The sequence below is a fragment of the Phoenix dactylifera genome, chromosome 2, assembly GCF_009389715.1.
Source record: "Phoenix dactylifera cultivar Barhee BC4 chromosome 2, palm_55x_up_171113_PBpolish2nd_filt_p, whole genome shotgun sequence".
In the NCBI taxonomy this organism is placed as follows: Eukaryota; Viridiplantae; Streptophyta; class Magnoliopsida; order Arecales; family Arecaceae; genus Phoenix; species Phoenix dactylifera.
Genome location: NC_052393.1, coordinates 1,687,759 through 1,699,118, shown reverse-complemented (window position 1 = coordinate 1,699,118; position 11,360 = coordinate 1,687,759). Strand labels below are relative to the sequence as shown.

Sequence of the window (11,360 nt, the reverse complement as noted above, 5' to 3'; positions counted from 1 at the left end):
AGTCTTCCAGATAAAAGCCACCCAAAGTAATTTCTCTGATAAATACTCTAAACTAGAAATATTCCTAATTTAAGTATGAATTTTAATCTATTCAATCTCTATATAGAAAATAATAGTTTTGCAGGCTCGCTCGTAACTCTCTTAGGTCCATGGTTCAAGGTTCGTTAAGGCCAACAAGTCTATTCGTCGCATTACTACTGCTAGTCATTCTTCACTTCACTATTTCAAGGTTGGTTTAGACCATCGGGTCTTGCTTGACCATGCGAATGACTTAAACCTGTCTTTTGCTTGACTTGGATTCGGCAGTAATCCATTTTGATGCCTATTTCATTATTCCAACGCTAGTTCACTCTGTGAAGATTTTGGGTCGCAGTCAAATAGCTCGGGTAGAACAAGGTCGGTATGCATTATTTGAATAGGAAGCCTACGAGCGCTTGCAGCCACTTCATAGCTTGTTTCCTTTAAAGATCTTGGTAAATCCAACAAACGTTCACTTTTGAGGCGGAGGAGAATCTTGAAAGTTAAAAGTCATATCAGCTGTGGCATTTTCTTGGTTGGAGGGTAGCTGATTGGGATCTCCCTCTGACTTGATATTTAAAGGAGAGAGAGAGAGAGAGAGAGAGAGAGAGAGAGAGAGAGCATCTGTAGCGCAATAAAAATTGTGGAGGTGAAGGAATAGGAACTGCCTCTTCAGTCAACTATCATACATTAAAATTTGTCAGGGTTTGAAAAGAAATTAAAGAAATTTACTAGCAGTAAAGTAAAACAAAATAAAAGCATATTTTCCGAGCTGTCTGAGCACTTCACAATCCATGAGAATCACCAACTGATACATTACATTTGCATCTCGGCAGAAATGCATTTAAATATAAAAAAATTTGTAATTACTTTTACTTGCTAACATTCTAATGAAATATTTCATAAAGATGAAGCCATCAAAAGTGAATTTTTAAGCTCCCCTTCCAAAGCAAATTAATTGAACACAAATGCTAGAATTTGTCAGGTTATGATTTCAAACAAAATAGACTTTGCACCAGCAACTATAGCTCTTGCTATGACTAAGAGATTGTAATGCCAATATGGTAGCCAGTAAATGAGAGGCAATTCAGCAGCTGAATCCAAGTCAATAAAGATTTCTTAAAGATGTTACTTAGGTGTAAGTAGATGCCTTCCATATCCTTCTACAAAGTTAGAAGCCATCTAAAATACATGATGATGTGAGTCTAAGAAGGAAGTATAGAGCTTTTCAACTAGAATAGAATTGTTTTGTGACCATGCTACCATAAAAAAAAGCCCATTTAACCCCAATTTTTATATATTGGGACATGTCACCATCTCATCGTTTCGGCCATTCAATATTGATATGCCCATGTTCTCATTCAAGATTCCTCAAGTACTGCAATGTTTTCTCTAATGACTTGAACATTTAAAAGTAAGTTTAGGCCCTTGGCGACAGAAAGCACAGCTTTAGAGAAAGCAACTGATAAAATGTGATAGCCATTTCACAGCAAAAGACATTGCAATGTAAAGGTAGCAGAACACAATGGTGAAAATCCATAAGTGTGGGGCTCAAAATGGCTTGGGTTAAACTGAACACAGACTGAAATTGGCTAAATTGTCATTGATTGGACTAAGCCTCCAGGGAAGAGTGTGGTTCATTTTGGATCAACATTCCATCAAGAAAAATTCCATCCAACTAATCCCATCCAAAAAATATCCAATTGAACCCAAGAAAAAACCAGTGAGAGCAGCCGACCAATATAGTTGACAAGATAAATAGACCGTACCTGACCTAGACTAACCTGTCTTCCTTGCAGCTGTTCTTGGAACTTTTTATCTGTCCACATTCTCAGAGACTCTTCACCCACCGCTGGTATTCTATCATGAGAAATGGTATGCTCACACCAAACCTCAATACTTCTTTCAAAGCCCTTCTTCTTTTTCAGAAATAAATGTAACAATAACAAACTGGCCAACCATTCATCAAATTTGTTTTTGCGGTTCTTAATTAAGTCATCGTTCTTCAATTGATTGATGCTATTGTGTTGAACGCCACATAGATGATTCCTGTCACTCTACGACCCTCTCGTGTCAGCTGACCTGGCTGGAAGAGCCTTTTCAGGCTTTTGGAGGATTCTATTTACTACTGAGGATGTGGCTTGGATATTTGTCGATTGCAACAACCAACTCTGTTGATATTGCACAATTTCCCTTTGTCTTGATGCCAGTTCTAGCATCTAATCCAGAAGTACCTAGCTATGAAATTTTGCTAACCACCATGTCTTCAAACCAACTTAAGCATCTGCTGAAACCTAAATAAATAGCAAAAAAAAAAAAACAAAAAGCTTCAGAAAATGTCAAATAAATTCTCAGAAAATGCAACGAGACTATGAAAGTCCTAGGTATCAGTGGTTAAACAAATTCAATGAGATCTGATTTGCACAATGAAACTCCAAAACCTCCACACTAGCTATACATGCTTTTTCTACATTGAAAAACTTTTGTTAGTGTATACATTGAAAAATTTTACTTATGCGAAAACAATGCTACTATAGCTTTTATGTTGTACTGACACTAGTAATGGGAGTCAATTGCTGTTTCAGACAATCTCCATGGTGAAAAGAGGCTAATGTAAAGGGTCCCTCAAAGCAACAACAAGACAGAACCGAGATGTATTACCATTATCAACGTTACCATCATGCAATAATACTATGCTAATGTTTTCACTCTGCTTTCACTTGAAGACCTGTCAAGCACTTGCATTACATCCCAGTGAAACAGATAAGGTGGTTAACAGACAAATCTTGTGCTGTCATTGACCAAAGTTGCCAAACACATGCAGTATTATTCAAATTATTGATGAATACACTACATGCAAAAGGGTAATTCTTTTATATAATAATCACAGGCACAAAACTAGGCAATATATTGGATATATACTATGTTGATAGTTAATCAAAGGATTCTCTCAATGTTTAAGTTTTCCTGCTAGCATATGGTGCCAGAAGTTGACAGCTTGTGAGGACAATTAACAAGTTCTTTTGCACCCAAACAAATGTTTAAATGTTCCACATGGAACCCCATTCTTTACTTCAATATTTAATCAGACTATATCTAGAATCAGTCCATAAGCTTCCAGTAGCACCATTGAAATTCAAGCAGGCGAGCACAAAGATCCGATAGGCTCATCGAGCAACAGATCATTGTGAACCGGTTACTTACCATCATCAGCCACTAGCAAACATTAAACAGCTATCAGTGGTGGGGAATACGAGAAATCCTGAGAATGTCACAACAGATCCAGTGGGGTTGAAAGCTTACGTGTGCGGTGAGTGACTGCACGCAACTCAAAAAGACCAACGATTCTAAGTGGGAAGAGCAGTAGAACGTAGAATTAATCGGGCAGTATAGAGCGAAAACAGTCGGATCATATCGCCTAGTCCTTTCATTTTGCAATCAGAATTCCACAAGTCCTGAACCATTCTGAATCATTTTTTCATATTTTGAAGAAAAAAAATGGTGAGATTGATATTTAAAAAAAAGCATAGCAAATCTTACGTCCAGCTAAAGACAGCCTTATCCCAGTCCACATAAGTACTGAAAGACCTCCCAAACAAGTATACTCGAAAGAAAGATTTAGCCTTACCGACCTTAATCAATTGTATTGTTATAACATACAACTCCAGAGACAAGCTGAAGTAGCATGCCCTGCAACAACAGAAAAGTATCTTAAATTTGCAAACATTTGGAAAAAGAAGAAATATTTAGCTGCAGTAAAGTCTCATTTAATAGCTAAATAAAATTCCCCTGTATTGAACATACCAGAAAATACTGAATTTCTTTCGAACAGATTGGTTATCAATACTACATGTGTTGAACTTGGTAGCCTATGCATCGATTTGCAAATTTTTCATGCATTTGTTTATTTATATAAGATATGATATATGATCTGCTAAACCATGTATTTTTTCCAACTCTACCATCATTGTGGACTACCAGTCAGAAAACACCTTACTGAGACCTAGGACATACCTGATCTGTCAATTGCTACACTAAAAAAGGTTCCTGTTTGCAAATTTGCTCTTGGGAATTGATTGGGAACATATGTACCAATTAAGATGTCAGCCTTGTCCCATAATTTGGAATTCAGTCATGGCATTACTTAACCATTGTTCTGTTATAACAGGAATTACATAATTGTACAACGTACTATTGTTATATAAAGCCCTACAGCTTCTTAACTCCTTCCTTTTGGTACAAGCATATGGTGACCACATTTCTGCATGAGGAACGCAGGGAAAATTAGGATGATGCTGCGATGTTGCATCTATCATCTTTTGACATCTAAGTAACCGATAACCCTATCATGCTTACCCTCGATTTCTCGATACATCCTGTAGGTTCTACTCTTTTCCTAGTATCCATAATGAGAGTCTTCCTCATGGTAATGGTTCCTCCAGTGAATCTCTTATGGCCAGCTCACTTGGTTAAAGGTCATTATCACATAAATTAGATGGCACCTGTTCGTTATGTTTCCTTATGAATAAATTTTACATAGTTCTAATCTAATATTGAAGCTAGATTAACAGTTTGTTTTGTTTCAGCTGTGCTATTAAGACATAATTGACCATCCAAATTTCAACTAAACAAAGTCAGTTTCCCTTTAGGAGTTATGACTCAAGAGCACACACTTGAGGGAGGTAAATATGTGTCTTGAAGCTAGATCGCATCCTTAGTTACATAGATTTTTGGTAATTTTGAATTATTATTTTCCAGAGATGGACCAAAATCTGATCTTGGGATTAGGCTAGGATATGGGCCATCTTAACAATAGATAAATGATTCTAATTTCACCAAACCAAAATTCTTGGGAAACTCCCATAAGAGCTGGTGAAGCTTGAAGTTACCTCCCTGGCCCTCTTCAATTGATAGCTCCAAATATCTCTCGACCCAGGGGCATCAAAGAAGACAACCAAGAAAGTGGGTGTTGGGGTGGGGGGGGGGGGGGTGTGGAATGGTGGTGAAAGAAACCTATGAAATCATTTAGGAACACTAAATAAAAGATCATATAAAGAAATTATCAACTTTGTGTCAAGAAAGTGGAAAAAGAAGAGTGAAATTGAGCCTTAGATCGAGGAAGAAAATTGCAACAAGATCATATAGACGTAAAGTGCTGTTCCAATTTTATCGGATATCACTGAAGAGATATAAACACAGAGTAGAATTGAGAAGAGCTAGGGTTTGATAGGTTACCTGCTTCCAAGAAGATAGAAACTCATAAGCCTTTGAGAGGACTCCAATTTGGGAGTAACAGCGGTCGCCATGGATGGATTCGAGAAGAAGCGAAGGAGAAGGCGACAAGAAAGAAGTAGGAAGAGGCGACGGAAACCCTGCCCTTTCTTGTCCGACTTTAGATTACCGTAGATTAAGAGAGAACTATTTCGAGGTCCCCTATGTTGTGCTGTAACTATGCATAGGTTTCCAAAACTATATTAAAGTCCATAGCGGGTTATTTGCAAATAACCCATTGTATTATGAAAATTAGCTTAATATAAGAGGGCTTGTTTGCCAAGAACGGCTCATAAGAATAGAACATGAGAAACTTGCAAAAATATTATTTCTATGGGAAGTACTTTGCAGTGATGTAACGTGGTTTTTCAACTAATCTCAGCAAATAGTTTGCCAAATTTTAGTTTCAAACTAGAGATGGGTTGTTTTGTGAACAACCTTCATAATAATTATATAATATTAAAATTGATAAGGTGTTCATTGGTAATTTTGGATTAAGCAACACAAGTTTGGGAAAATCTCAAAGACATTCTCAACTTTAAAAAGTTTCAAATGGATCATTCAATTTTTCAAATTGTTCCAAAATCGTCCATCGACTTCCCAACCAGTGGATGGTGTTAGCCTGCCATTTCAATTGAGAAAAATGCTCTCTCCCTCTTTTATCCTATTCCAACATCTTTTTAATCTATGTGCAGGAGGATGAATAATTCATATCATCCACTCAGTCAACTTTGATATATGTGCAAATTGATGAATAATTTTGATTATCCGCTAATCGCTTTGAGATCTATGCAGGCAAATGAATATTTGGAACATCCACAGTTGCTTGGAGATCTATGCAGGTAGATGAATATTTAGATTGCTTCGATATTTGTGTAGGTGGATGAATAATCCGATCATCCACTGATCACTTTGAGATCTGTGCATGTGGATGAATATTCGGATCATCCACGTGGTTGCTTGGAGATCCATGCACATGAATGAATATTTAGATTGCTTTGAGATTTATGCAGTTGGATGAATAATCCTAATCATCCAATGATCGCTTTGAGATCTGTGCAGCTAGATGAATAATCTTGATCATCCATTGATCATCCAGAGGTGAAAGAAAGACATATTTTATAACAATTTATTTTAACCTCCATTAAATTTGTTGGTGTTTTTTATTCAGGCAATTAGCTGCTTTGACAGTTTATGAACTAAAAATTGGAATTTTTCCCTCATGACCTCTCTGTTTCAACATTAATTTGCAGTCAAGTTATCTAATTCATTGTACTTACCAACTTTTTCCTTTGACCTTGTTCTTTTCCCTTTTTTCTGATTTGGTATTATTAAGTTATATATTTGCCATCAGCTTTCGTAACCTGAAGGCATGGAGCATATCTGAGGTGTTCTATGATGCATTAATGTCTCAATCTCCTTGTTTTGAACTTTTATATAAATTGATGTTGTTCAATTAGGTTTGGCAAACATTCATTCTTTTGACATCATTTTCTTTGGTAAGCAACCACAAGGAGACGGGTGAATTTATATCATGATTGCATCGGTTAATCTTTGCAATGCTATAGCCGTTCCGAGCCTTCCCATGCCCTGCTCCCATTCTCTAAGATTGGTTGCTAGACTATGGAAACAAAACCAAGTGAAAATTTATGAATTTTTTTTGGCATGCTTTCTTAAATAGCTTATATGCACTTTTTCTCTTTTTCCTTTTTTTGAGAATTAGGACAAGAAACCGGATTAAAGTTTGGGTGAGGGTGGGACCTGAACCCAAGTCATTGATATCAACCTCCAATGACTTTATCAACTCTATTGGAGGGTATGCTCTTGAAAGGTGTGAATTCCAAGAGAGTTTAGGCCCATATCCAATTCCATTATTTTTCAGAACTGAATGGAGTAAGTAGATTGTAGTCCAAATCAATTTCTATCTAATTTTCTTGGTCAGATATTACGTTCTTTTTTCTGTACACTGTGCTTTGTTTGAGATTCCTAATGAAGGAAGGTGCCAAAATCCACCACTAATAAATTATGAAATTATTAGATCAGACTCTTGATATAGCTAACAGCTGATCTAGCCAATTATAGGCAGCAGGTGGTCTTAAAAGACCCTAAGGATAGCTAGTTGAGTCAATAGAGACGTGTTGTTTATATAAAGAGCCAATAGAACTGGATGATCATGTCAGGGTTCTCCAGAGAGAGATCATTAAAAATGTTACAAGAAACAGAAAAAAAAAAAAACTGAAGGGTGTAAGCATCTTTGATAGCAATAATTCAATTTTATAATTCATTTAGCCTAAACGTTCGTAGGAGACAATTTCATAAAGCTCTACATACATTATTACTGAAACTTAACAGACTTGCAGGGAAAAAGGTTAAGAAAAGAAAAGAAAGTGAAAAAGAAATAAGGAGAAGCGTGCATTATCAATTAACTAGCAAACAATTTACCAGGAAATTGGCTATGATGCATAAGCCATAAAGAAAGATTGCAATAAGCATAGATCACCTTAAATTCTGAAAAATGATCATCCAATGATAACTCTTCACTAACCAGATCCATTAACCTATAAGACCCAAAATAGATGGTTAAAAACATGGTATGCCGAACCAGTCCGGTCAGCTACCGGTACGGCGGAGCCGTGGAAATCGGTACGGGCCGGTTCTGTGCTAGAGACGAAGAAGACCAAGAGAAAAAGAGAGCGCGGAGAAGAGAGAAAGGGAGGAGACCTGTGGCCGCCATTGGAGAGCCGCAGAGAGGCGGCGGAGGCCGGGGGGGCGACGGAGCCCGATGGGGGGTGGGGAAACCCGCATGGGCGCGGCGGAGGCCGAGGCCGCGGCTTTTTAATTTGGGGATTTTAAGTGAAGTCGTGGCCTCGGCCTCTGCTGTGCCCCCGCGGGTTCTCCCGCCGGGCTCCGCCGCCCCTCCGCGGCTCTCCAATGGCGGCCACAGGTCTCTTCCCTCCCTCTCTTCCCCGTGCTCTCTCTCGTTCTCTTCTTCTCCGGCTCCGGCCGGAAAGAGCTAGCAGGTTTGTACCGCCCGATTCCGGTATGAACCGGAACCATACCGGTCCGGTAGGCGACCGGTACGCCTACCAGTACCGTTACGGCGGACCTTGGTTAAAACATTTAAAAACAGAAACACTGCACCATAGTATCAAATACCAAACCATATAGTATACATAGCTTAATATATCAAACATATATTGTAATGTCCGGGCCCAATGCTTTTAGGGCCCAGTTGAAAGGTATTTGGGCCAGGTGGTTAGTGGGCCATACTGGCCCATGGATAGCAGCCCATGGAGGGCTGCCACCTCCCGCCTAAGGGCTGAAATGACAGGGCCCTAGCTGGCCATTGGAGAGGAGGCCTAAAACCATGCAAAACGAGAGCTCGCCACCTCTCCTCGTGTAATGGAAAAACCCAGCTGGCCTGAGGAAAGGAGGCAGCTGGTGGCTCCCGGAGCAAGGGTGAAGGAGAGGATGCCACCTCTCCAAGGGGTCAAATCCTAAGCCACATAATATAAACCCTTAAGCTTGCTAACCCACTGTTACTATACCCTCCTAACCTCTAACCCTTTGGAATACTGCACTAGAGAGCCGGACCTTGGAGCTGGAGGCTAAAGGAGCCCTGCAGCCCTACGAGAGGAAGGAGGGAGCCTGCAGAGGTGGTACTGCTCGACTACAACCGGCCAAAGCCAGGTAAGGGCCACTGTAAATAGGGTTTTAAATTAAGAAAAGAGGGGGGGAGATCCTCTGTGGGGTGTTCTCTCTGTTTCAACAGTGAAACAGAGGGGAGAAGACCGGCACGGGAAGACGGAAGGACCGTCGGACTACTGGTCACGGGCCGGACCTACAGGCCGCGGGCCGGCCTGAGAACGGCCCAGGCCCAGGCCCGACGTCCACCCGGGCCGAGCCCAATCGGACTCGGCCTGCGGGTGAACAAGGCGCCGCAGCCGAGGGCTCAAGGGTGGCCACCGGCCGCTGGGTTTGGCCGAGCCGGCAACAGACGCGGCCACGAGGCCGCCAGCCCCAGCCGAGCCCCTACCTCTTCTCCGGCGAAGAGGTGGTGGCGTTGTTTTCTTTAAAAAAAAAGGAGAGAAAAGAGGGGAAACGGAAGCAGAGGGAGAACAAAAAAAAAAGGGAAAGAGAAAAAGCTTACCGGACCCTTGAGGCTTCATCCTCAGACGGCGGCCTTACCTCGCCGTGGTCGGAGCAGATGAGGACCTCCCGGAGGAGATCCGGCCCCGGCCCCACCTCCCGGCTCTCCTCTTCTCCGGCATCACTTCGGAGGAGGAAGGGCTGACCTTCCATCCGCCGCTGCCCCGAGGGGAAGCTCCGCCTCGGCCGGTGGATCGAGGGAGCCTCGCCTCCCCGGTCGCCTGCGAGAGGAAAAAGAGGAGCCGGAAGGCGGCGAGGAAAGAGGAAGGGGGCCGGAGGAGGAGGCCGGGGGTTTCGGCCGGAGCGGCGAGGGTTCGGTGGGAATGAGAGAGAGGGAGAGACCGGAGGAGAGAGAGGGGAGCGGGAGACGAAGAGGCCGAAGCCTCTAGAAGCACTGAGAAGACCCTTAAACGGGTCTGCCTAACAAGTCGGATTCGGGTTCGGTCCGAAACCCGTTAGGCCCAAATAGCTTAAAATGGGTTTGGAAAAAACCAATAAAAATCTAACCGAGCCCAATTGAATGAAATGGGTTAAATTAAGCCCAAATGGCGTCAGATCTGAACCTAATTGAGCCTGAATGAACCTAATTGAGCAAATTGGGTTAAATCCGGACCCAATTAAGCCCAATTAAGCTGGGTCCGAACCCCATTCATGCTATAGTAATCTCAGCAGGCCCAATTAATTTTAAATCAGGCCCAGTTCAAGCCAAATTAAATTGACAGAAGGCCAAATTGGCTAGAGGAGGCTGGACTTAATCATAAATCAGGCCCAACCCTTTTATTAAAAGCCCAATTAACCCATGTGGACCCAAAGTGGCTTTAATTGAACCCCAAGGGCTTCAATTGGGTAAATTAAATTAGGCTAAGATCCTTGGATGGGATCCAAGCAAGTCCATGGTGAGATGAACTAAATTCTATAATAAATAGAGGATAGTGTGATTCTTATAATGTGGTTTTAGGAATCAAAGATCTGTCATCTGGACTTAAGGAATTGGATAACGAATTATCGTAAGTAACCTGTCCTAATCTTATTACATTTATGGATCATGTATGTAAGTAACATATCCTAATCTTATTACATTTATGGATCATGTATGTAGTAGCCTGTTCTTAATCTTCTATAGATCATATAAGTAAGTAACTTGCCTTAATCTTTTATGGATCATGTTATGTTTATGTCTTCTTACATGAAATATCAAGTATAAGTTATTTGTCCTCATCTTGTTGGATCATGTATGCAAGTAGCATGTTCTTAAATCTTAATATGAATCATGTGAGCATTAAGTTTATTAAGATTTTCTAAGTATTGTTCATATACATACTTCATGTATGGCATACTATGAAAAGTAAGCGACATGCCTGATTTCATAATTTATGGCTATGCATGCATCATGTTTATGCTGATTTTAAAGTATCATGCATGCAAGTTGATATAGTAATTGCATCTAGCTATGTGTACTGCTTGCAAGAGGTACCATGGGCTCTTGATGCTACGGGCTGAATGCAACTGAGCCGGCCTTGCCAGTGGCCAAGAATGACTGAGCCGGCCCCACCAGTGGCTGATAAAAAACTGAGCTGGGCCCGCCAGTGACCGTTAATGAATTCGCCCTAGCATCCAAGAGGTACTACTTGCAAGAGGTACTATTAATGGGCTCTTAGATGCTACTGATCGAATGCAACTGAGCCAGCCTTGCCAGTGGTCGAGAATGACTGAGCCGGCCCCGCCAGTGGCTGATAAAAACTGAGCTGGCCCCGCCAGTGGCCGGTGACGACTTCGCAGTAACATCCGAGAGTATGAACCACGGCATGCCGGGGGCACGGTTTTTATATGTGTATTTCATGAAAATTCTTGTTGACATAAAACACTGATTCGTTTACTCCATATGAATATTTTATCATGATGAATTGTTAGATAGTATATAT

General features: G+C 41.0%; 1 protein-coding gene across 1 annotated transcript in view; it reads right to left on the bottom strand.

The window, feature by feature from the left end:
- The window catches only part of LOC103698924 (UDP-glucose:glycoprotein glucosyltransferase-like), a 193,991-nt gene that overhangs the window by 39,476 nt on the left and 143,155 nt on the right, over positions 1-11,360 (bottom strand). The gene's annotated exons all lie outside the window — the stretch shown is intronic.